Source organism: Lutra lutra, chromosome 3 (genome assembly GCF_902655055.1).
Source record: "Lutra lutra chromosome 3, mLutLut1.2, whole genome shotgun sequence".
In the NCBI taxonomy this organism is placed as follows: domain Eukaryota; kingdom Metazoa; phylum Chordata; class Mammalia; order Carnivora; family Mustelidae; genus Lutra; species Lutra lutra.
The window spans coordinates 22,489,138-22,514,192 of record NC_062280.1 but is presented as its reverse complement, the minus strand read 5'-3'; the positions used below and the strand labels follow the sequence as shown (position 1 = coordinate 22,514,192).

Below are 25,055 nucleotides of genomic sequence, written 5' to 3'. Positions count from 1 at the left end.
TATGCTGTTATTTTTTTCACATTCAACACAAGATAACTTGCCAGAGGTTCTATCAAAGACCCATGTATATATTCTTTCTTATTTAGCATAAAGTCTTCAATAATAAGAATAATTTTGATTTTCAAATGACCTTATATGAAAGATGATGCAAGCATATGCACTTTGATTTTTAAAGACGGATTGCTATATATTCCTACCCAGTTGCTCTTGTAAGCTCTTTTTTAGGTTGTACAGGAGCTCAGTTTTTGATTTTGGATAATTTATTTGGATATAATGCTCACTCTCTTACATAGAGCTGCTTTTAGTTCAACAACATATTGGTTATTAGATAATAGAACTGATAATTAACTGGTACAAACCAGCTGTTCTGATCAGTTGGTGCTGTACCTTCCAGTTGCTTAATATTTTGAATACCACCTTTGTTACTTATCTACCAACACCTGACAGACATTGAGTCCAGTAACTAAATAGTGTTTCTTTCTGTAGGTGTCTAAAAGTTCTGACACTCTCTGCAGCTACATGTCCTGGCTCATATAGTAAAATGTAAAACTGAAGCCTTTTTCAGTGATGTCACAATCAATTTGATCTTGATTATAGGTATATAGTTGTGAAGGGAATTTTCAAAGTAAAAGTTATGAAGAAAAAGGACAATGAATATATACAGTTATATGTTAATATGTAAAATGGATTAAAAAAAAAAAAAAAAAAAGATCTTGCCCAGCCTAGACTGTAGCCCAAAGCTGAAATCCACAAGAATGCTAATAATCTCTGCTGGAGGCTTACACAGCCATTTTTGTCATATTTCCATGGAAACAGACCGGCAAAAAGGGGTTAAGAGGCTACAAAATAATCACCTAAGAAAGAAGCTCTAAAAGCTTCATCATGATTTTTGAATGATTATTTGAAAGCTCCTAACCCCATCCATTTTTTTTTTCCTGATCTGAAGTCTATTCCCATAGAAACGGGAGTGAGGATGGCAGCAGGAAGTCTTAAGATTTCTACGGAATTTTAGATGACACTCTGATTGAGCCATGAAAGGGGTCATTTTCCTAAATGGTTGATAAATCTGGTGACCAACAGACTCCTAACAGTATGTTCTTTTTAAAAGTTTCAAAAAATATTTATTAGGGAAAATATTTTTACTGAGCCACTCATACCTCATGGATAAATGCTAGAAGATTAATAGATTGGTGGACTGCTATTGGCAATTTCAATAAATATCAAGCAGAAACACCTCCTACTATTTTCACAACTTCCTTCAAAACATTAGTATGACATTGCAATAATTAAAATACAGTTGCACTGGCAAAGTTCACGATAAATTCAGATTTTAAGCAGGCTGGTGTAATTTGAATGCGAAATTATCTACATTTCATACCAACATTGTTAGCTCATCTACTATGTGTGTAAATCATTATGAGTACTTAAATAACATGTGAAACTGTAATAGAAGGTTTCATGTGAGCAAATTTATTTATAATTTGGGTCTAAGAATTAAGTTAAAGTTGCTCATATTCCTAAGGTTATTAAGATAAAAGTCTTATTTGGCATATCTTTTAGTTTGGGTCCTTCCATGTGGTAAAGTATTCCAAGTTTAACTTTCAAACTCAAATAACATATACTGCAATCATGCTACCTTCTCTTTTGTAAACTAGTGTCTGTATATATTTGTTTATCAGCATATGTTTTATGCCATTTTAAAGAAAGAAAATAAAGTTTCTGAAGACAATAGGAACTTCCTACTCATACTAAGCATTAGATCTCTTTGTTCCACCCTACCCCCAGCATGCAACTTTATAGTTGGAGTAGAATATTCTAGATTCAATAACTACTACTACTAAGTTTATTAGATGTAGCTCTATGTTACTGGTTATTTTAATAAATGACAAAATGCAACAACTTAAAGCTCACTACATCCAATACTTCTATTGATATATGGGGCACAGGAAATGACTTTTATATTTTCTTAGAATTTTTACCATACGCAAAAATAAATAAGAAACAATTTGTATTCTATGAAATGCTATGCTAAAAGCAAGAGAAGGAGAATTTGGTCAGAAGGCTGTTACTCAACTCACCTGAATATGTCTAATGGATTCATAATGACAATAGTAACACATAGCTAGTGAGTGGCCAGTATGTCCTTAATTCCCATAAAGGAAGATCACATTGAACAACATTAAGAAAATGACCCTAGAGGTGCACCTTCTTAAGAAGAATATCTACATTTATACACACTTCTAGTTTTTGTTCCAAATAGCACCATTTCATTGGAAAAACACAGGGTATTATTTTTTTTTACTTTTAGTTTGGTTTTACCTTGTTGTCTTTTGGGTTTTGTGTTTTGTTTTCTTTTTATCCATCAAATGGTACAGAACACATACATAAAAAATGAGGCTATTGAGTAAGATTCCTGGAATTGGGGAACATGGTCTGGTCAAATCAGACAGACTCTTGAGTTTGTTTGAATTTCTACTACTGTTGTTTTGTTGTTGTTGTTTTCTCTGATATTTAAGCCCACTATCACTTGACATTATTCTATATCTCTTGGAGTTGTATATGTATTTAAATGTTTTATTTATTTGTTTTCTTAAAAAATATTGAGATTAAAAAAAAATTACCCTAAATTCCAGTGACTGGGTAATAATAATGCTTCAGCTTAGTGCTCTGTTTGTTGGCTTTAGTATCAGCTTTCCCATGCCAAGTCAACCACCTAGCTCCCAATAAGGTGCTCCAAGGAAATATGTTTCAGATTATCCAGTCTTACTGTGTAAATAGTCATATTTTGGGACACCTGGGTGGCTCGGGGGGTTAAAGCCTCTGACTTCGGCTCAGGTCATGATCCCAGGGTCCTGGGATCGAGCCCCGCATCAGGCTCTTGCTCGGTGGGGAGCCTGCTTCCTCCTCTCTCTCTGTCTGCCTCTCTGCCTACTTGTGATCTATGTCTGTCAAATAAATAAAATCTTTTAAAAAATAGTCATATTTCTCTTAAAGGAAGAAGAACTTCTTGCCCTCTCCCTGTACAATAGGAAAATCTATTTATCTCACATGATCATTGCACTATTTTCAGAAGAAATGTCCATGTGAATTGTGCTTACATGTTGCTCTTCCTTGTATTGCCTTTATGACATTCAATGACTTTTTTAAAAAATTGTATTTATTTATTTATTTATTTATTTTTGAGAGAGAGAGAGAGAGAGAGAGAGAGAGAGAGAGAAAGTGAGCCAGCATGTGAGCAGGTAGAGAGAGGCAAAAGGAGAGGAGAGAGAATCCCAAGGAGGTTCCATGCTCAACTCAGCACAGAGCCTGATGTGGGGCTCGATCTCATAACAGTGAGATCATGACCTTGAGATCATGAGCTAAGCAGAAACCAAGAGTCAGATGCTTAACTGATTGAGCCATCCTGGTGCCCCATCATATTCATTGCCTTAATGAGAGTTGTTCCAACTCTAACTGATATCATATTAATGGGTTGAGACAAATAGAATTTACTAGTAGAGTTTATATTTTCTTTCAGATTATAGCAGACTTAAAAAAAACTTATTTGAAAAGATGTATTGTTCAGTACATCAATTTCACATTATAAAAATAATATTTTTATGCTTATGACTTTACAGAGTTAACAATAACTCTTAGATCCTGTATCATACTAATAACGGATTTTTAAAATTCATACAATTTAATCCAATGATATCTTTAGGTCTTATAGATTTTGCTCATTTGCATACATGAATATAATTAATCAATTTTAGAAGTAAAAAAAATGCAAGATTCCTTTTTTAAATAGCCCATTACTTAGATGTCAAAGGATTCAACACTGCTGCCATGATGAAGTCAGTTATAAACAATTCTTTTTTCCTTAAAAGAATTATAGCTAAAATAATTAAGAAAACATTTAGGCAGTTACTTTGCTTTTAAAAAATCAACAATATCTTCAAAGAGCGATTCTATAAACTCCATTAGAAATAGAAGTTAGTCTTTCAAAGCTCTCCTAAAAAGAAAAGAAAGGAAAGGGAAGGAAAAGTAAACACAAGAAAAAAGAAATTTACCAGTAACTAAACTAAATAATTTCTGATATAGTTTATTCCATTAAGCCTTGTTTATATCCTGTTAACTGTATAGAGCTTGATTAGAAATGGCATCACTTCTGAAATCACTATTTCAAACACCCCATTCTTTAACTGCCTTCTCCTGCCCCTCTGGTTCCTTTCCTATTGCACATACTTGAGGAACATTTTACCCTTTTAGGTATCACCCATATATCGACTCTTCTAGTTTTCGTTACCTCTCAGCTGCCCCTTCCCTCATATCCCTCCTCAAACAACTTGGATTCATGGCTCACTGTTACAATCACATTCCTTCAAAAATCCTCAACTTTCTTGCTTCTCAAAATCATGCTGGCATTAAGCAATCCTAGAAATACTGAAATTTTCTCGGTGCCATGGTCTAGACCTCTTTCCCTAAATTTTCTCTTTGGATTACCAAATTTCATCTCTAGTTTATTTTATGAATCTGACCTCATCTCCATCCTTGATATCTCCAAGTTGAAATCTCAGCGTCATCTCAAGTTTAACACATTCAGAATGTACTTTTATACCTTCTCTTCTAAATCTGTTCTGCATTCAATCTTACCTACGTAAATAATTTGTGTATCTATCCACCCTTATTGTCTGTATCAGTACTTTGGGATTTGTCATTGAATGTCACAATCCCTCACATGATCCACTACCAATTCAAGAGCAAATGCTCTTATTCTATGCCAAAAACACACTTAGAGAGCTTCCTTTTCTTTTTATACTCCACTGCTGCCAAACTGTTGACGTCTTCATCTTGAATTATGAGAATAACCTCCAGTTTGATATCCTTACTTTTTAATACAAGTCTTGAATTGTGTTACTCCTTGGCATAAAAACTTCCAGTGGCTTCACTAGGGCAAAATACTAAATCCTTGCTTCCTGACCTCCTCATCACTTTTCCTGTCTTCATTCTCTTCATTGACCTTCTTTCTACTCCTTACAAGCCAAGCAAGACAATGCTTTTGCCTGGAGGGTTTTTCTTCCATTTACACCTGATGAACTCACAGTCATTCTTATTTTCTCAGCTTAAGCATATGATCTCCAAGATAGCTTTCCTGACCCCTTAATCCAAATTATAACCTAACAGAATTTAGAAATTTTCCTTTGTGCATCTATCCTGATAGACTATTACCTAAGTATTTGTGCCAGTTATTATTGTAGAAGCCCACTCTACCATTAGGCTATAGGATCTTTGACAACGAAGACTGTTGTTGACCCCATAACTGCCTATTTAATGACAAGCATAATGAAACCATGTAGTTAGGAACCAATAAATGTTTTGTTAATTGCCTGAATAGATTTTTTCCCCTATTTTTCAAAAGATTTCTATTCCTCTTTTAAGCCTTCTTTATTCCAATCTAATTGATTTTTGTAGTTTTTCCCCCCAACAGTCTTACCTTTATTTGACATATTGTACTTGGATCATTTTCCTTAAATATTTATAATGCTAATCTCTGATTTATGTCTACAAACTCAAATTTAGTAGCTGTTTTGAATCCAGAGTAACAACATATCTCTGAAAAATAGATCTTCCATATTGACTCTGTAAGTAAGAGTATTGACTCTTTGAAACACTTTAAGTAGGAAAACCCTGAGGTGCCTGGGTGGATCCATCAGTTAGGTGTCTGCCTTAGCAGGTCAGGTCATGATTCCAGGGTCCAGGGATTGAGCCCCAATCAGGCTCCCTGCTTAGCAAATAGCCTACTTCTCCCTCTCCTGCTCCCCCTGCTTGTGCTCTCTCTCTCTTTCTCTCTGTCAAATAAATAAATAAATCTTAAAAGAAGAAGAAGAAGAAGAAGGAAAACCTTTGTAGATTTTTGATATATCCAGGAGGCCAGGAACCTCCCCTAGTGGGAACCTTTTAAATGCTTCTCTGTAAATGTTTCCCTTATATATGGGCAGGTAGGGCTAGGTTTCATTTTTAGCGTCTTCTTAGTCTTGAGTTCCTGATATTTTATGTTGTGGTTTAAGATAGTGTTTGCTTCTCTAATAACGACCTGTTATTAGAGTTCCCCCAGACCCACCCCTGTCTCTTGCCTATTTATATCTATTCCAATAGGAGTAAGGATGCGTGGATGAGATCCTGTATAAAAAGGGGGGGGGGAGTTTGATTTTATCACAGATTTTGGCAAAAATAAATAATAGAAATAATTGACTGAAGTCATAATTCATTGCTGGTATCAGTTATCTGAATTTAATAGATATTCTAAAACTTCAGCTTTGAATATTTCTGAGGGAATACTAAAATGTTTGAAAATAGGCAACATACCTGACAAGTTTTATATTCTCACAGGCTTAATTTTTCTCTTGAAGAACCTAGAAGAGACTATAAAACCAAAACAGGTTTCTCTTTGTAAACCTCAACATGTAACTTAATAAGTTTTCTGCTTCTGTTTCTCCAAAGCATTTCTTGGGTTTATGTGCATGAGAGGACATTTCTCAAGAGCACAGTCTACTGTGCCAATATTTGAATTCAATGAATGAAAATTAGGAATCTGTTAAAGGCATTAGTTTTCCATATTGTAGATATTTTCCAGCTTTGTAAACTCTACAATTTGGTGAATTTCATAAATCACTAGGGGATGTATTGCTGTGCCACCAGAGAGCTAGAAGAGAATTATACTGATCATGTGCAGTTTCTGACTTCAATCTGAAAGTATTGGCTAATTATAATGGCTTAGGAAGAATTCTCACTCCATTTGATTGCACCAGTAGGAAGAGCTGTTTATCATATAAAACTTGTTCATAAAATTCAGGTAGAAACCTCTTGCCCATAGGGTAAGTAGAGACTGGGAAACAGAATTTCCAAAAAATTAGTAGATAATTTCAAACATATCAAACCTTGATATGGATGGTTTGATTAATGTTTAATCCTCTGTTTGCAGATTCAAGGATACAAAATATTTTTTCTGCTAGAGGAAGGGACCACCTGAATAAAAGCCTGATTTACATTATGTGGCATAAGGTGATTTCACTTATTCAGGTACCAGTGATTTGATTCAAGAAATGAAGGCTCAATGTGCTGTGATATTTTCAATAGCACACACACATATACGTGTATCTACAAAGTGGAGTGAATATATATTGATATATATTAATATTATACATTATTATATACTATAAATATATTTTATAATTATATTATTAATATAAATAAATTATAAGTATTACCTATACTGTAAATACATATATTTTAATCTCATCATTACCCCTTTTCATAAAATGATTACCATAGAATCTCTATTTCTTTAAGCCTTTTAAAAAAAAAATAACTTGTTCTATAAATACTACATAAAAAGCTCAATTTATTTCCCCAGTAAAAATAAAAATATCAAGGTATTGTTTTGAACATTTCTAAGCTGCTGCAGCTCCTAAAAATCCATGTTTTTAATTCTCATAACTTACAATTTATGTATAGGTGGGCGCAGTGTGATTAGAAATAAGAATGAGCACCTCTGAGGTAGAAAAATTATGAGAGCAGTTTGTCACGAAAATAAGCAATCAGTGAGGGCATTTTATCTCAAAACTAGAAAGCTTACAGTTTTCCACAGTGACCATAGCCACTGCAGTTTTATCTAGGGTTTTGATCCACTTACAAATTTAATCTAACCTCTCGGAACTTAAATGTTCCATTATCTGTTAGAAAATAATTAGAAGCTGTAAGCAGAAGTCTGCATATGTGGGGTTCCTTGGGAGTCCCTAAGCTCATGGAAGCAAGGCGTTTGATGGATACTGGTCAGCTGATATTGGACCAGCAGCTAATAATAGCAGGAAATGCTGCTTAGCTAGGTGAGAAAGTTAACTCGGGGAAAATGAAAATGAAACATTTGGGATTTATGGTCGGAAATAAATTTCCCTTTTTCATTCGTTTCCTGGTAAGAAAATAGCCAAGGGAACCAGTTTTGTTTTGTTTTTTTTTTTTTGATAATTTATAATGAAGATCTAAGGCCCCACTTGATCTCAACCATATTCACTGTAATTTCCTTGCATCCTCACAAAGAAGGTTTCGTGCATTAGGAATATGTTTAATATAATGTATACAAATAATAGGTGAATCTGGTCAGTAAATTAACAGTTGTCGGCTTTAGCAAAACTGTGGTAAATTAACCACAGGAAACATGTATAAGCTTTTTGGAAGGGTTGCAAACACAAGGGGCTTGAGTACAAACCCAGAAAAATACTTTACTTTTGTGAGTAAAGTAATGAGCCAAGTCCCTTTAAAATGAAAAATAAGTTAATTTCAAAATGAGGATGGCTCATTCACTTAATGAACATGTTACTATGTTCTCATTAATGAAAACATATTTTATTCTTTTGCAGACAGATGCTTCACAACAAAATATTTTCTAGTTTTTTCATGTAATGTTGGCTTACATCGGAGTGGATTTCAACCTACATTACTCTATTTTCTTTAGTTTTCTACTAAATTTATAATGCATGGACCAAGGTGTAACACCTAAAGCTGTGTGTTATTTTTGCATCCCTAACAAGGTTGTGATATTTTTTAACTGATAGCTACTTCAGGCTTTGTAACTCCTTTAATACCCACTTACTGAGTAGTAAGAATTTAGTAAATATTTATTTTTAGTTTGAAGGGTGGATATGCTTACTTCATTTGTTTTTTAATAGACTTTAATGGAGGGCCTGCTATGCACACAGTCCCATGCCATCTTTGTACTCTAGGGCTTATTAGATCACTATCATGGCATAGACTTAAACTTGGTAAGATTTGTCTGGTAATATTAAGTTGATAAAACAATGTCTTATCAGGTTGGAACAGAGGAAGTATGATAGGAAATTCGTAGAAGGAAATAGTATCATTAATGGTGGGTGGATTTAAGGATCTTTTAAACTTTTCACCGATGCAGGAATACATTTTTTGGTCTTCCAATTGATTTGGTTGCTTTTGTCTAAAATGCATGCATTTTAAAGACTTAATTTAATTTATTTGTTTGTCAGAGAGAGAGATCACAGGTGGGGTGGGCGGGGCTGGGGAGCAGAAGGAGAGGGAGAAGCTGGCTCCCTGCTCAGCAGTGTGGGGCTCTATCCCAGGACCCTGGGATCATCACTGGAGCCGAAGGCAGACACTTAACTGACTGAGCCAAACAGGTGCCTCTAAAATGCATGCATTTTAGAAAATAATTGACCCTTGTTTCAGTTTATTTTTATCCTTAGCTTGTTTCTTCTATATGTATTTCATAGATTTATTTTTATATATTTTATGCCATATATACATGATATATAAACCATCTTGTATGCGATTGTGGAGTTTGTTGGTTGATATGGAATCTGCTTTAAGTCAGGAAAGAAAAGTTAAAATACAAATATTTTCCTATAACTTACTCAACACTAACTCCTTCAAAGTATGATATTGAAGTTTAACACAGTTTTTGGATGTAGGTACTTATATAAACACTGAAATTTCTTGTTTCAGATATTTTTATTTTAAAAATAAAAGCAAGAACTTGTTAATTTCCATTTCACTGTGGTTGTTATTTGTGGAGATTAATTTATTAAGAATATTTGCCTATTAATGCTGGCCACCCAAAAGAGTGCCACAGATCTCCTATTTTATTGGGTTTAGGTATGAATATATTTTGAAAATGTTCTGGTCTGTTTTTACACTTGTACACCCAATTAACTCTTAAATAATGTCCATGACAACCTTTTCAGTTAATCTTTATATTTTTGAAAGCTATGGAATAATATCAAGAGATTCATTAAAGATTAATCAACTCTTCTGCTTGATAATCTAATTGTCATTGAAAGTGACTGCCTGTAGAAAAAAACATTGCCATTTTAAAACAATGTTCATTTTTTCCTCTTCAATCAAGTTGTATTCTCTTATAATATTTATAGATCTCTGTAATTTTTTTGTTACAGTAAATCTGCATTTGTGTACATCACAGACATTTGTAACAGTTAAGAAAACGACATTCTTATTTACCACTGGATATTAAGATATTTATAAACAGTGTGTGTAATTGTGTTGGCAGAGTTTTCTAATTGAAAATGAGTACAGGACTTTCCTATTAAAGCATAAAGTCCACTGCTTCTGAAGTAAGCAGAATTGCTATTAACAGATTATCATCCCTTTACTTAAAGCCTTATCTGTTGTCCAGTGGAAATTAACCACCACCATCTGTACCAAAAAATTCCCAATTTAAACGTGTAAGTTAGAACTCCTACAGGGCATATGTTGTGGTGAGATGGGCAGTGGGTGAGAATTCTTCAATTTCTCTAACGTGATCCATTTGGAAATTACTATGAAGTCTGGAAAGACCCTGATTTCCAGGTATTCTTTCATATTTTTCTTCCTATGTAGGCAGAACAACACACCATTTCCTAGTGGAAGTGAAGATGAAGTACAGAGCACTTCTCCAGTAAATTTAATTTTATCTCTTTACAAGACTCATGCATCATGGCCTGTTTCAATCAATAAATTATTTTCTCCCTTTAAGATTTAGACTTTGATTAGCTTGAACTTCTTAAAGCAGTATCAGAAAAGCAAAAAAGAAGCAATTTATTTAAAATCTGTGAATTGTGATCCAGGCATATTGAATACATTTTCTTGTATTCATCATGATAATAAAGCAACCAAGACCAGCAAAGTATATTTTGGCACACAAACTTGCATAATTAATGCCAATTTTTCATAATAAGATTAAAACTTATATTTAAGAACTTCCTATTATTTAAAATTTTTTTCTTCATATCTCTTTTCCCATTCATAGTTCAAATAGATACAGTGATGTTTCAGTTTCTAAAGGGTAATGCATATGCCAGATTATTATTATGTGGATACTAAATGAAGGTTTTTAGGAGTCTGTTAATAATACAAGATATTATTTTCATCATCTTAAATGAAATGTTTTTCAAAGAAGCTACTGTTGGTTCAAGGTTAACAATCAGCCAATCAAGACTTGATGAAAGACAATTCTAATATTTAAGTCAACCAACCAGTCTGTTTAAAATACGTATTTGCCAGCTAAGCCATTTTTGAAGCATAGTCCTATATTATCTAACTGTCCTTTTGGTGATGAGATATTACATTACAAGGGCTCTTTGTGCTATGAGGTTGATAAGGCTGAATGTGAACACTGGCATACAACTAAACTATTTGACTTACAAATTAGCATCAGAGCATAAAGTATTCAGGGACAAGGGGCCTTGGTGGGCTACTAAGTGATATTTATCATTTGGATTTCTCCTTCTCAAGTGCTTAAATTTAGGAACATGTCAGTGTCTAATAGGGGATAGTGGCATAATCTCAAGGTAAAAGTCACCTGTAAGTAAGAACAAAATTAGTTTCACCACTAAGAGCATGTGTGCGCAGAGGCGCGCATGCACACACACACACACACACACACGCACACGCACATGCACACACAAATAGGTAGAACCTCAATCAAAATTTGGAGAAATCCCATGAACCCCTATGCTCATATAAGCCAACTCTCATATCATGTTTTTCTCTCTCTCAGGGTGTTGATTACTATATAACACTTTAGGGAGAGTAATAACATAATTTTCATTTTATCCCTGGTAACTGGCATTTTTAATTTGCCATCACAACATCAATTGACCTGTGCCTTTGCCTATGAGACTCCATTTGTGGTTTGTCAAGGAGAAAACATAAAATCTTATAAACCAAGAATAGTTTAAGAGAGTAGAAAGAAATCACTTATAAATGTGAGATTTGGTAATAGTTGACTCCAAAAAGTAAATTTTATAAGCCCACTTGAACAATAATGGTAATCCCAAGTAGCAGGAAATTGTGGTATTTCAGGAATGACTGGGACAAGACATTGTCTTGTCCTCTCACATCTCAGCTTTTACCCAGCTTGTGTGAAGGGTCCCACTAACCGCTTGTCTGAAGAGCAAGGTTTAGGAAAAAGCTTCCCTGTGGCCTGTCTTGGGAACATGCCTATTTCTTTATCAAATGAGAGGTAGAGTCCCATTGTTTAAGTGGCTGTTGATGGCACAGGAGTTTTAGTGTATAATTTGAATAAGCACTAAGACTCATAAAAGGGAGAGAGAAAACTAGAAAGGCGAACCAATGGGTGACTGCAAAAAGGAGTTAATATTTTTAGTTCGACCAGATAAACCAGAGAAATTTTTATTTGACTGCATAACCTCATTTTTTTTCTTTACTTTGCTTTCTTTTTTTTTCTTTTATAATTCACTTTCTTTTAATGGGAAATTTTAAAGATATATTTTCTCCAGTTTTTTAATTGAAGTAGTATATAGAAATAGATATAGATATGTAATATCAATGTAAGTATATATATTTATATATCTATGTAAGAATATATATTTGTAAATATATATGTTTATATACTTATAATTATTATATATTATATGTTATATAATATTTATATTTATATACTTATAAATGTATATTTATATAGCATTATATATTATAAGTGCTATATATTTATGTATATAGTACTATCTACATAGTACTATCAGCTTATATTTAAGCAAAAGAAAAGAAAAAATAAGCCTCTAGTGCTCTTATGCTACTGACTGCTCCCTTGGGTCTTACTTTTCAGCAATAATTTTCTTAGGTGTGTTTCCTGGCATTTCCCTCTACCTTCCTAAAAATATGCTTCTACTGCCATTTCTTAATTGTATCAATTTTAGATAAAATCTTTTGGCTATTTAATATGGAAAGTGAAGATTTAGTATTCTCAGATCCTTTTCTACACTTTTTTCACTTATATTCCTTATGTAATATTTATGTCATAATTTCAAATTATATTGATAATTTAGGGTCTTTTTTCAGAATTATTACTATAAAGGTATTGCTGATAACTATTTCACCAAGAATATTTTTTCTTCTAAGCACTCTATATCTCTACCTCTAATTCTTCCCCAACTTACAGACTTCTCTTCCACGAGGTCAGATGCTTCATGAACTCTACCAGTTTTTGGTTTGTTTTTTAGTTTTCCTTCTCTCTCTTACTGGGAGAAATCCTTCCTTAAGAACTTCACTCTCATGTTCAATCTGGACTGGTAGTGTCTAAGTTAAAGACCCGGCTGTAACTCTGGGCCCTCTGTTCCTCTTCATCTAGAATCTCCCTTTGTTTTGCAACTCAGTTGTATCCTTTAGTTTCTTCATACAGTATCTTCCTCCTTCTTGGTTTAGTGTTATATAAAGAATTATTTGCTGTAATGAAAAGTTATAGGGAAACTGTGTGGTACCCTAGGACTGAAGGAGAATACCAAGGAAGGGAATTCCTAATTCCTGCTTTTTTTTCCCCCTGCTATTCCCAAGATTTCCAAATGATGAACCTCAGACATTTTTTTTTCCTTCATTCATTGTGCTGAGCTCTTTAAGGACCCTTCGAATCTAGAAACTTATATCTGTTAGTTTGGGAACTTTTTTCTTTTTCTCATGGCATCTTTGATAATATTATCTGGCTTGTTCTTACCTTCCTTCTGGGATTCTTATTAGTCAGTTATAGACCTCTGGATTCGTTCTTTAATTTCCAAATCTTATGTGTCAGATTTTCCAAGTTTATGTATTTGTTCCTTATTTTTCTGAGGGTTTTCTTGAACTTTCCTTCCAAAAATTTTTTTTAGAAATATCATGTGTTGTACTTTTAATTTCCAAAAGGTGTTTTTGTTTCTTTTATCATTAAAAAAAAAAAACAAACAAAAAACATACCAAGTAAGCAAGAAACCCTGTGTTCTTGGTGAATACAGTATATATTTTCATGTGTCTTAGGGTGTTGATGTTTTTCATGTTTTCCTTTGTTTCCTGAATTGTGTCTTCCCTCTGGGTTCTTCTTTTTTTTCAGTTTGTTTGAATGGGCTTTGGCTTTAGAACTAATCTTTGTCCATTTGGGCTGCTGTAACTGTGTATTATAGACTGGGCTTATAGGCTAAGAAAAATTTTCCCACAGTTTTAGAGGCTGAAAAATTCAAGATCAAGTTACTGACGTGGTTTGAAGTGTTGGAGGTCTGGGGCTAATGGCCAAGAAAAAATTCCTGAGGCAACATTTGTGCAGAAAAGTGGTTTTATTAAAGCACAGGGACAGGACACATGGACAGAAATTGCTGCACTGAGGTTGTGAGGAGTGACTGATTACATAAGATTTTCCTATCCTATGGAAGGGAGGGTGATGTTAGGGCTCCAGGAAATTGAATCTATAGGGTTTCTGGAGATTTTTTTTTTTCTTGTAAGTCATTAAGATAGATGCAAACTGATGGAGACTCATGTCCTGCATTACTCTGATCTCTATCAGTTAGCCATTGGTTTTTCCTTTTCCTTTGTTCTAGAGCAGCCAGGTGTGCCTGAGGACTGTCACATACCTCCTACCTAGTGTGTTTTGGGGGCTGGGGCGGAGCAGGGTGTTAGCTTGTGCTTTGCCCTCAGCTTGCTTTCTGCTCCCTCATCAGAAAATCCCTTGGTGTCTGAAGAAAGCTGTTTTCTGGTTCATAGACAGCTCTTTTCTTGTGTCCTCACGTGGCAGCGTGGATGAGGGAGCTCTCTGAGGTCTCTTGTAAGGGCACTGATTTATTCATCCGTAAGAGCTCTACCCTTATTACATAGTCATCTGTCAAAAGCCCCACATCCTAATACCTAATCATGCATTGGGAATTAAGAGATCAACATAAGACTATTGAGAGACACAAACATGCAGTCTGTACCATCTGGTGACATGAGCTTTACTGAGAGCAGCGTTATGACCACTTGTTTGAGTTACCCAATATGGGGTCATTTAGCTTTTCAGAGAGAATCTACCATTATACAACTGTCTATACATTTTTGGAGATGATTACAGTGAATTCTGTTCATTATGTAGACTTTAAAGACAAAACAAGAAAAGAAAGAGGACTATTTCCTTCTTCCTTTTTTTTTTTTTTCCTAAAATAAATCTCCTCTCCCCCAATCTCTCTTGTGCCTGGTGTCTCAAAATATAATTTTTTGGTTCAATTTCTCCATTTAAAAACTTTAATTTCTTGCTAGGATAGGGAAGAGCCATAAACTGCTACCCTGGATAAAGAGAAGACCAGAGAATCTAACTGTTCTTTATACAAATTTTGAATATTATTCTTGATTTCAACTCCATCTTTCACCTTCACCATCTGTTGTACTAATTGTCTTTGGTTTTTATACTCTTTCTGGGTTTTGCTGAATGAATTGGCTTTCATATTCTTAGCATTCCCCTTTGTAGACACATTTGTTGTTGTTGTTGTTGTTGTTGTTGTTTTTGTTTTGCTTTCTTACTTTTGCTACATCCATTTCCCTGAAATTTGTTGACATTTGTTCAGCCATTTTGCCCCCTCTCCCATTCTCTTTGTTTGGGAGATTTGTATCTTTTTAAAATCTTCACCTTATTTTAGTGGCATCTTGGGAAAGTGCAGAGAAAATGTAAATACTTAATCTATCATAATAAAATGAAAGTCCTGAAAGGAGTTTAAATCTAAAAATCCTAGAAGAGCTTCTTCTAACTTTGTTTTCTTTTTAAAAATAGTTTCTATTTAAGTAAATGTAAAGAATATATACTCTTTACTTTCATCCATGTTTTAATATCATGCTATTAGAGAAAGCTTCCCTCATAAGGAACGTCATTACGTTTTTTTAATTTTTTAACTTATTTATTTATTTGAGAGACAGACAGAGAGCATGAGGGGGAGGAGAACCAGAAGGAGAGGGAGAGGGACAAGCCGACCCCCAGCTGAGCAGGGAGCCTGACACAGGACTGGATCCCAGGACCCTGAGATCATGACCTGGGCTGAAGTCAGACACTTAACTGACTGAGCTAAACAGCACCCCCCACCAAAAGTTAGGGTTTTTTTGTTTGTTTGTTTGTTTGTTTGTTTGTTTTTCTTAATTAATAATTGCTTATTGAGAACTAGAGAATTCCTTAATTATTTGATCTTGTCATCCACACATGGTGACAAGAAAGGCAAGAAGCATTTATATTGAGAATTGATATTTTATAACTGTATCTAAGATTGTCACTCCAGGGAGAAACATCTAAGAAAACATTTAGCCCCTAGATTATAGTTGAAAAGTGAAATTCTTCTTTGATTTTCTTCATAGATTAAAATGTTTAAATATTGGAAATATTTATTTATTTATTTATTTGATAGAGAGAGAGAGAGAGAGAGAGGGAACACAAGCAGAGGGAGTGAGAGAGGAAGAAGCAGGTCTCCCTCTGAGCAAGGAGCCTGATATGGGGCTGAATCACAAGGCCCTGGGATCATGACCTGATGCTTAACAACTGAGCCACCCAGATGTGCCTAAATATTGGAAATACTTAGCTAAGAGTTATAGTCTTTGATTTAAGTATCAAGAGAAGTTTTATAGGAAACAATTTTAATTGTCTAAGGATGGAGGTTGACGGTAAGATCTCCAGAAATGTTTATGGTACTCATTGTTTTCACAGATTATAGAGTTATAAAGATTACCAAAGTGAAAAAAGACATTTGACAACTGCATGGCTCTTAGTAGAAGAAATCTAAATGCTAACATATCAAATCTATTAACTTGAGAGTTAGGGGAAAAAAAAAAGAATAAGAAATTTTTTTAAGTCCAGTAGTTCAAAGAATATTTCCTCAACACAGGGTTGAAACATTATTGAAATTAGCATTGCTGGTCATTTTTTTTTTAATAATATTTTCTTTGTAAGCAGAAATGAAAAGAGTCTAAAGCAGGAGTTCTCACCCTTTTTTTTTTTTCAGTTCAGAGATTCTTTTGAAACAACTGATGAAAGCTATGAAATTGTTCAGAAAAAGTGCACATACATGTCAACAATTATTTTTATTCAACAATATCTAGGAATTTAGATTCCCTCTGAAGTTCAGATACACAGTCAAGAATCACTAGCCTAATGTGTTTGTTAACTAGTGTTGTAATCTTAAGGGAAATTTAAGTGGTTAATATCTGCACTTAGACTGCCCAAGAGATTTACTCTAAATCATTGGTTATTCAACTTAAGACAAGTACCAGGGTTTCTGTGTATCTCACCTTGTTTAATCTCACAGCAATCCATCAATAGGTTTTCTCCAATGAAGAGATTGGAGTTCTGAGAGGGAAGATGAATGATCCAAAGTTCAAAGTAGTTACTAAGTGGCAGGATACAAATCTCTAACTTGATTCAAAAGTGTCTCCTTCTGCCAAGTTATAATGTTCAGATTGTTGAGTACCTTTTGGGAGAAGTAACAAAATTTGGGCCGTAGAATCTATTATATCTACCGCCATAAAATTTTGGGTAGCAGGGATTCAATTCTGTCTTGGAGAATATGAACAATGTAATAACTAGCAGGTAATACCAACTGGAAGGAAAATAATGTCCAGTTTCTCTTTTACTGGTATGTGGTGTATTTCTACCTATGTGCAAATTTTCACTTTACTAGAAGAATTTTTAAAAATTAAAAAAAAAAATAGATAAAATTAACTTAGAGTCTATACAAAGAAAAATAAATGGGGGTCTTTAAATAGTAAAAGTATTTCAGGCTAAAATGAAAAAATAAATAGATTTCCCAAATGATTGCCCAGAGTATTCTTCTGAAACTTAGATCAAAATACCGAAAAAGATCCTTGGAAGACATAAAGCCAATGCCTTTGGCTCAAATCATGATCTCAGGATCCTGGGCTCGAGCCCCACATTGGGGCTAATAAAGCTGCAGAGGACTTGTCTAGAATTTGGGGATGAGGGAGTTTAGAACTATCGTAAGGCATAGGGGTCAGATGGGGATTGGAGATGGATGGTTTAGAGCTCTCTAGTCTTTCTTGGTGGTCAGGATTCATATTATAAAGGGCTACAGTGAGTCTGTCAGCAGCAGTAGCACCTTATGCCTATATACTAGAGGCTTCCAAGAGACATCAAGTGGCTCTAGCTAAAGTTCCACCCTATTCCCCAAAGGATTGCAAAACTGCCACTGAAGTGAATTATCCTTTTCCCTGTTTCTACAACATACTGATTAATATCTAACATTAATGAAATAAAATATATGATCTTCTCATTAAACAATAACATTATAAGAAGACATAAACTTTCTATTTGGATTAATTTCACTGAATCTTAAAAAGTTGGAATTTCTTAAAATTATAAAATCCATTGATGACATTCATTTAGCAACTGATCATTTTTAAGTGATAGCTTTACTATCACATGAATGTTCAAATTAAAATTCAAATGATTATTTGTAAAGTAGTGACTTAATGTATCTTTACCATTCTGATCATTTTGATTTTAACTAAGTATAGCTCTAATGAAAATGAATATATAAAAGATGAATTTGGATTGTGGAATTTCTCTGAAATATTTTATAATATAGTCAGTTCCCCTTGATAATGAGAATTATACCATACTCCATAATAATCTTTCCCTGAATTAACATTTTGTGATAATACAAAAATTCTTTAACCATCAACATTTACTTGATACATTACTGGACAGCTGTGTTTCAATAGAGGAAAACATTATTCTACCAAATAGTTGTATATATAGGGATTGAAAGAGAATGTTAATAGATTCTGCACAAGTTAATCATTTGTTTTATTACATTTTGATTGTAAATGAGCAAGTATTCATAAAAATGCACAAATACTTAAGTAAAAATGATAAATATCTTAATTAAATCCAGACATGATTACTGTGAAGAATTTAATACAGATCTTTGAGACTTTTTTTCTTGACTGATTAGATGTGCCCCATTCCCTTAACCATATATATCATAGACAATAATATATTAATATATGGTAGTTTAGTCCTGAAAAGTTGGAATCTATTTAAAAATATTCAAGTGAATAAGAGCGGGGAAGGGGCAGCTACATTTTCGAGTTGTTGCATATTCAGGAGAAGAGGTGATATCTCAGAGATTAAAAAAAAAAAGAGAGAGAGAGAAATATATCGTCAGAAGACCAAAATTACAAAACTAGAACCTAGAGCTAGTTCTCTATTGGAAGGAAAGGAACTCCCAGGGGTTGCAGGGTGCTAGAAAAAAGAAGAGAACATAGAGATTTATTAGAAGTTTCCACAGATTATGTTTTGGGACCACTTAAAACTTTGAGAAAAGTGAGAATGTAAATATTTCTACTTATGTTGATGTTTCCTTGAAAGAAATTTTTTTTTTAGATCTGAGCCACTGATATTAATGGCTTTATAAATACTTTATAACTAAATTACTAGAATATATTTATCTTATTTTGAAAATATCTTGTGTATCATTAACCTGTTGGTAACTACTTCAAGAAATGAATTGAAATACCATTTCATTTGTTTCCTCTTTATTGCACATTTTGATATTTGTTACAGGAAGCATACTAGCACTATTATTCAAAGCATTAAGTTTTTTATATTATATTTTCAGTGAAATTTTTAATTGTCACATTAATATCTCTTTTTCTTCCAAGTGATACCTTATTTAACATTGAATTACAGATGTAGTTTAATTTTGGGGAAGCTGAACCTTTGCAATGTTGAAACTTCTTATTCAAATAAGAAGTATATCTCACTCAAATATATTTATTTTTATAATTTTCTTAAAATATGATTGTGCTTTCTTACTGGAGTAAGTGTTCAAAGTGTTTTGGGTACTTCAAAGTGTTTTGTTTTTGTTTTTATTATAATTAGAATATTATCTTTATTTACATTTTAATTGCATATTGTTGGCACAAATGAGCATTTGTGATTTTGCATATTTATATCTAATCTGTTACTTCTAATATTTTATTTATTTCCTTGGTTAAAAAAAAATACCACTGATGACTGATGTTAATTTTATCTCTTTCTACCTAATATTCAAATCCCTTATTTATTTTTCCTACAATATAGCATTGTCTGGAGCCTCTAGAAAAATGTTGAACTAGGGTAGTGCTGAACATGACAACAGTAATGTTTTCTTAATATTATTGCAAATCCTTCTAAAAACTCTGATGTTTTCTTCTTGTTTCTGATTTGCCCCCTATAGTTTTATCTCTATTGTTATTCTTACTGCTTTATATTGGCATTTTATGTTCTTTCTTTAGATCAGGGTTTCCGAAGTACTCTATTACTCTGTTACATAACAGACTATATTTCAACTTTCTATTTCCATTTAATAGTTTAATTATCTTCACATTTCTATCAGTTTAGTGACCTTTTTATTTTTACTATTTGTTTTTTTAAGAGTATTACTTATTTTAGAATTTTAGATTTAATCAGGAATCTCATCTTTTACACTTTATTTATTTATTTATTTTTTTATTTTAGAGGTGGGGGTTGGGGCAGGGGGAGAGGGAGAGAAGCAGACTCTCTGCTTAGTCCAGAGCCTGACAAGGGGCTTCATCTTAGGACAGGTCATGACATGAGCCAAAATAAAAAATCAGACATCTAACTAACTGAGCCACCCAGGCACCCCTCAACTTTTACATTTTAAAATGATTTTACCAAATACTCTTCATTTGGTAGCAATGTCTCTCACCAAGCAGATTCTCCAAGTTGTTTGATTAATTGACTTTTCTTGGCAAGTTTTTCTCTACACCTTTAAAACATATCATTACCCCTTACTCTGTGAAAACTTATTCCAGAAAAGATACTGATTTTTTAAGAAGTCTATTTTGTTTGAATCATTCTTATTTTCAAATTTATGATGAGCTAAATTTTCTCAGGCTATAACTTAAATGATTTTATAGGTATATATAAAGAAAAAGGAAATACTCCTCAGAAAGGTAGTATGAGAGACTGCAACTTGGTTGGCAATAAATTCCTAGTAGACTGGATTTGTTTAAGCAGACTCTGTGACTGCCACACCCTTCATAATATGTACACTATTTCAGTCTCGGTTGTATTGATTTTGACTTCAGTTACTTCAGTCAGTTTGAGATTATGCAAATGTGAAAAACCCTTCCTTAAGGAACTGACTCATGCAAGAATGTGACAAAACCCTTTACCTAAATTATCATATTTTCATTTTTATATGGTTTTAGCCATTTCTGTAACTACAGTAGACTTCTGATGTAGTATTTCATGTCTATCTTGGTCACTACTGTAGTTCCTAGTATAAAGTAGAATATAGTTAACTATTTTGTGAATAAAAAATATTTCTCAGCTACATTGGTAGGCACCCTATATTTGATGTCAGGGCTATTTTTGAAAATTCTACAAAATTTTGCCAAAAGCAAACTATTTCTTAGTTTATTTTCAGATAGTTTATGTTATAGGTAAGATTTCCCAGAAGGATACTCTGAGATGGAATTTAGTACCCAAAATGTTCTTAGGAAGTGGCCCTAGGGTCAGAGAGGAACAGGGTATGATTCAGGCTTGCCACCTTCTTGTCTGACCCCTCTGGTAACTCTGGAGCTAAAATGACCTATCAAAGTTGTCCAGAGTTGGCAAACCAGAAGTTTTTACATGCAGATTGCCGTGGGAAGTGGTGTAGGCTTGAGTGAAGTGGCTTTCTGCAGCTGAAGAAATCTCTGACATGTGGGTTGGTGGAAGGCAGTGGGCCAGCAACACTCTCAGATGCTAAGGCAACAAGTCCTTCCTTGAAGGGGGATCTAGGCAGTGGTCCATTTATGCCACATTGCATCAACAAATCAACCCATGTCTGGGCAAGATCAAATATATAACCAGGGGAGTCTGGTGTTATCTTTGTATAACACAAGACACAAATCTGACTTAGTTTGGCTAACTAACTCTGTAAGGGATGGGGAAAGTTAATATATACTTCAAAGAATGCAAGATAAAGTTATACAAAATGTTGTATTTCTTGCTTCAGAGAACAGAAAGCTTAGTGAATACAGGGGTCTTAGAGAGATGTGAAAGATAAGATTTGAGCTCATTCTTTTGATACAGGTTTGGTTTAGGTAGATTTAGGGAATGGTGAATTCATTGCATGTTACATGTCCTTAGATAATATAGATTTGCTTTGTATCAGCATGGTGAAATGGAAAAGCCTGGCACATTTGAATCTAGCATCAGAAAGCTTATCGGGAAGTGTAGTTAATTAGGTGAAGTGACAAGAGATAAAACCAGAAAGATAAGTTAGAAAAAAATTAAAAAGAGCCTCATATGTTCAACAAATGTGTCTTCCCTTCCTTATCCTACGCCCTCTCAGATAAATAGCTGTTTGTAATATATAATTTGAAAACTGAAATAGTGACTTTTCATGTAATTCTGATCAAAATCAAGGAGTTTATTTGAATAATTAAATAATGATGCTGCAATTACCTTAAGGGTTTCAGTTATATATAGGAAGAATCAATATCTTTATTCATCTGCTTAATGGCCTCTAGAAAATTTTGTAGTTTTAGCATTTTAGTGCTAATACCATGATAACAGACCCCATGAGTGATTTTTATAGGCAAGGTCTAGTCAGTTACTTTGTTTAAGTGTTTTAGGATAGTATTTGGTGAAAAGAATTATGTTGATTAAGATTATTATCATTATTGTAGAGAAAGTTTCAGAAAGTGCTTAAGTTGCTTATTCTTTTTCCCCATAACAAGATAACAGATTTTCAGTTTAATCATTTAAACATAACCTCTCATTTAAAAGTAACCTCTCCCTATGGACACTTTTATCATAATTTACTTGGAAAATGTGTTTATCCTTAGTATGAGAAGTCTTTGTTCCAAGAGTTTACGAACTCTTTCAATAATATATTCATCCCATATTTCTACCAGACATATATTTTCTGGAAAGAGAATATATATGTATAATCAAAAATGGATAATATCATTAACATCACAAAATCATAGCTCACTAATTCAGAATAGTATCTATTGGCTTGATTAATCATTTTCGTAATGATAATTCAGAAGGGAATGCTAATCACTGTGGTCACAAATGATCAGATGCTCTGTTTTTTAAGTCAGATGTCTTTAATAGGGCTAAATTTTGAAAGGACATTTTGAATGTAACTCTCTAGTAGTCTTTAGCTTTATGATAGGTATTTTCACCTAGTGATCAATTTGAAGTTTAGTTTAGACAATGGAGTTTTCAAATTTTTGGTTGACATAATTAGATATCCCCCTTGTCATTTTGATATGCAGTGTCAGCTACAAACCATTGTGTATTGTCAGTACTTACTCAGATTGCCGCTCCTGAGGCTTAAAAGTCAGAACTGACTGAAGAGATTTTTATGTGGAAGTGGATGGTATGAAGAAGGAAGGCTATACTAATGATAAGTCATAAGAATTATTCAGAAAGAGTAGTTCTGAACTGTGTCTGATTTGATTTACAAAAAATTATATGTGGGGATTCACTCCCAAGTTCTTGAAATGTTAACTAGATTCATGTTTGTAGGTTTAGGTTCATTCTTGCATGTTCCTTCACTTTGACTCTGGAAAATTATCTTCAGTTTGACACATGTTCTAGATCTGGATATTGCATTTTAATTAAAAAGTAAACCTTAGGGAAAAAGTTAAGAAAAGATCATGAGTTACTTCAGGGAGTGTTTAATTTATTCCCTTGGTTATATTTTAAAATCTGAAAATTCATAATTTGTAAATTATGCTAAGATTTGATAAACCAGAAACTCCTTTGGCTTGACCCAACTTTTGTTGACTTAAGATCTTCACGAAAGCAATAATTGACCCTGATAACTTCAAAGCTGAAATTTCATTTATAGATCTTTAGCTTTTGACCGTTGTTAATTTCTTCTCATATTTGCCATATGCTCAGAATAGCAAACATACACATATATTTTTCTATGCAGTGTATAATGAGGCTGTTATTATATAACAATTTATGTAACTTGTCTTTATATGCACAGGGTAGTTTCCAGGCTTTTGCTATTATAATAAATGCTACAATGAAGAAGCTATGTTACTTCACATATAAGAAGGTATATCTATCTTTCTGTAGGATAAATTTCCAGGAGAAGAATTCCCATGTTAAAGGTCAAGCACATCTATAATTTTCATAGATAAAATCAGATCACCATCCATAGAGTATATTAATTGGGCATTTCCACCAGCAATGTATACCAGCACTAGTTTCCCAATAGCCTATGAAACAGAGAATGGGGCATTATCAAATCTTTGGATATAGTTCCAGTTAAAAAACTGACAAATGAAAGAAAAAGTGACAAATGATATTACAACATATTTTTGTTTGTATGGTGGTTTATTTTGCTTACAACAGCAGAAAATTGTTCTCTTATAATTCTGAAAGTTTGAAGTCCAAAGTCAAGGTATTAGCAAGGTCATGCTCCCTTGGAAGTCTCTAAGGAGGATCCTTCCTCTTTCAGCTTCTGGTAGCCTCACATATTCCTTGGGCTATAGGTGCATCATTCTACTTTTTTGCCTTCACGATGCACTCAGCCTGTGTCTCTGTATCTTCACATGACCATCTTCTTATAAAAACACCAGTCATATTGCATTCGAAGCCCACCCTACTCCCATAAGACCTTACCTATTTAACTACTTCTGTCTGAAACACCTATTTTTCAAATAAAGTCACACTCTGAAATACTGGTGATGAGGAGTTCAAGATATCTTTCTCATCTCCTAACAACAACTAACAAATATTAGCTTAATGGATTTTAAAAAAATGGATCTCAAACTGATATTTTTCAACAATAAAAGTGGGACTGATGGGGCATCTAGGTGGCTCAGTGGGTTAAAGCCTCTGCCTTCAGCTCAGGTCATGATCTCAGGGTCTTGGGATCGAGTCCCACATCAGGCTCCCTGCTCAGTGGGGAGCCTGCTTCCCCTTCTCTCTCTGTCTGCCTCTCTGCTTACTTGTGATCTCTGTCTGTCCAATAAATAAATAAAATCTTTAAAAAAAAAAAAAGTGGGACTGACTATAGGGTATTCTATATGGAAGATGCACAGCTAAAGCCAAAGCCAAGATAAAATACATTTCTATAGTTTTAAGTTTCACTATGGTGTCAAATTAATAGATATTCTATACTCAGAAACTAAAAGGAAACTAGAATAGACTCTAGGAAACCCTACATTTCTAGTCATCATACATTTTTGGGGAATGAGTTATAGGAGGAGTAGAATTCCTACTTACATTCTCTAGAATCCAA

General features: G+C 33.6%; 1 protein-coding gene across 4 annotated transcripts in view; it reads left to right on the top strand.

Annotated features, from left to right (window-relative positions):
- Positions 1-25,055, top strand: part of ERBB4 (erb-b2 receptor tyrosine kinase 4) — a 1,157,221-nt gene that overhangs the window by 955,157 nt on the left and 177,009 nt on the right. The gene's annotated exons all lie outside the window — the stretch shown is intronic.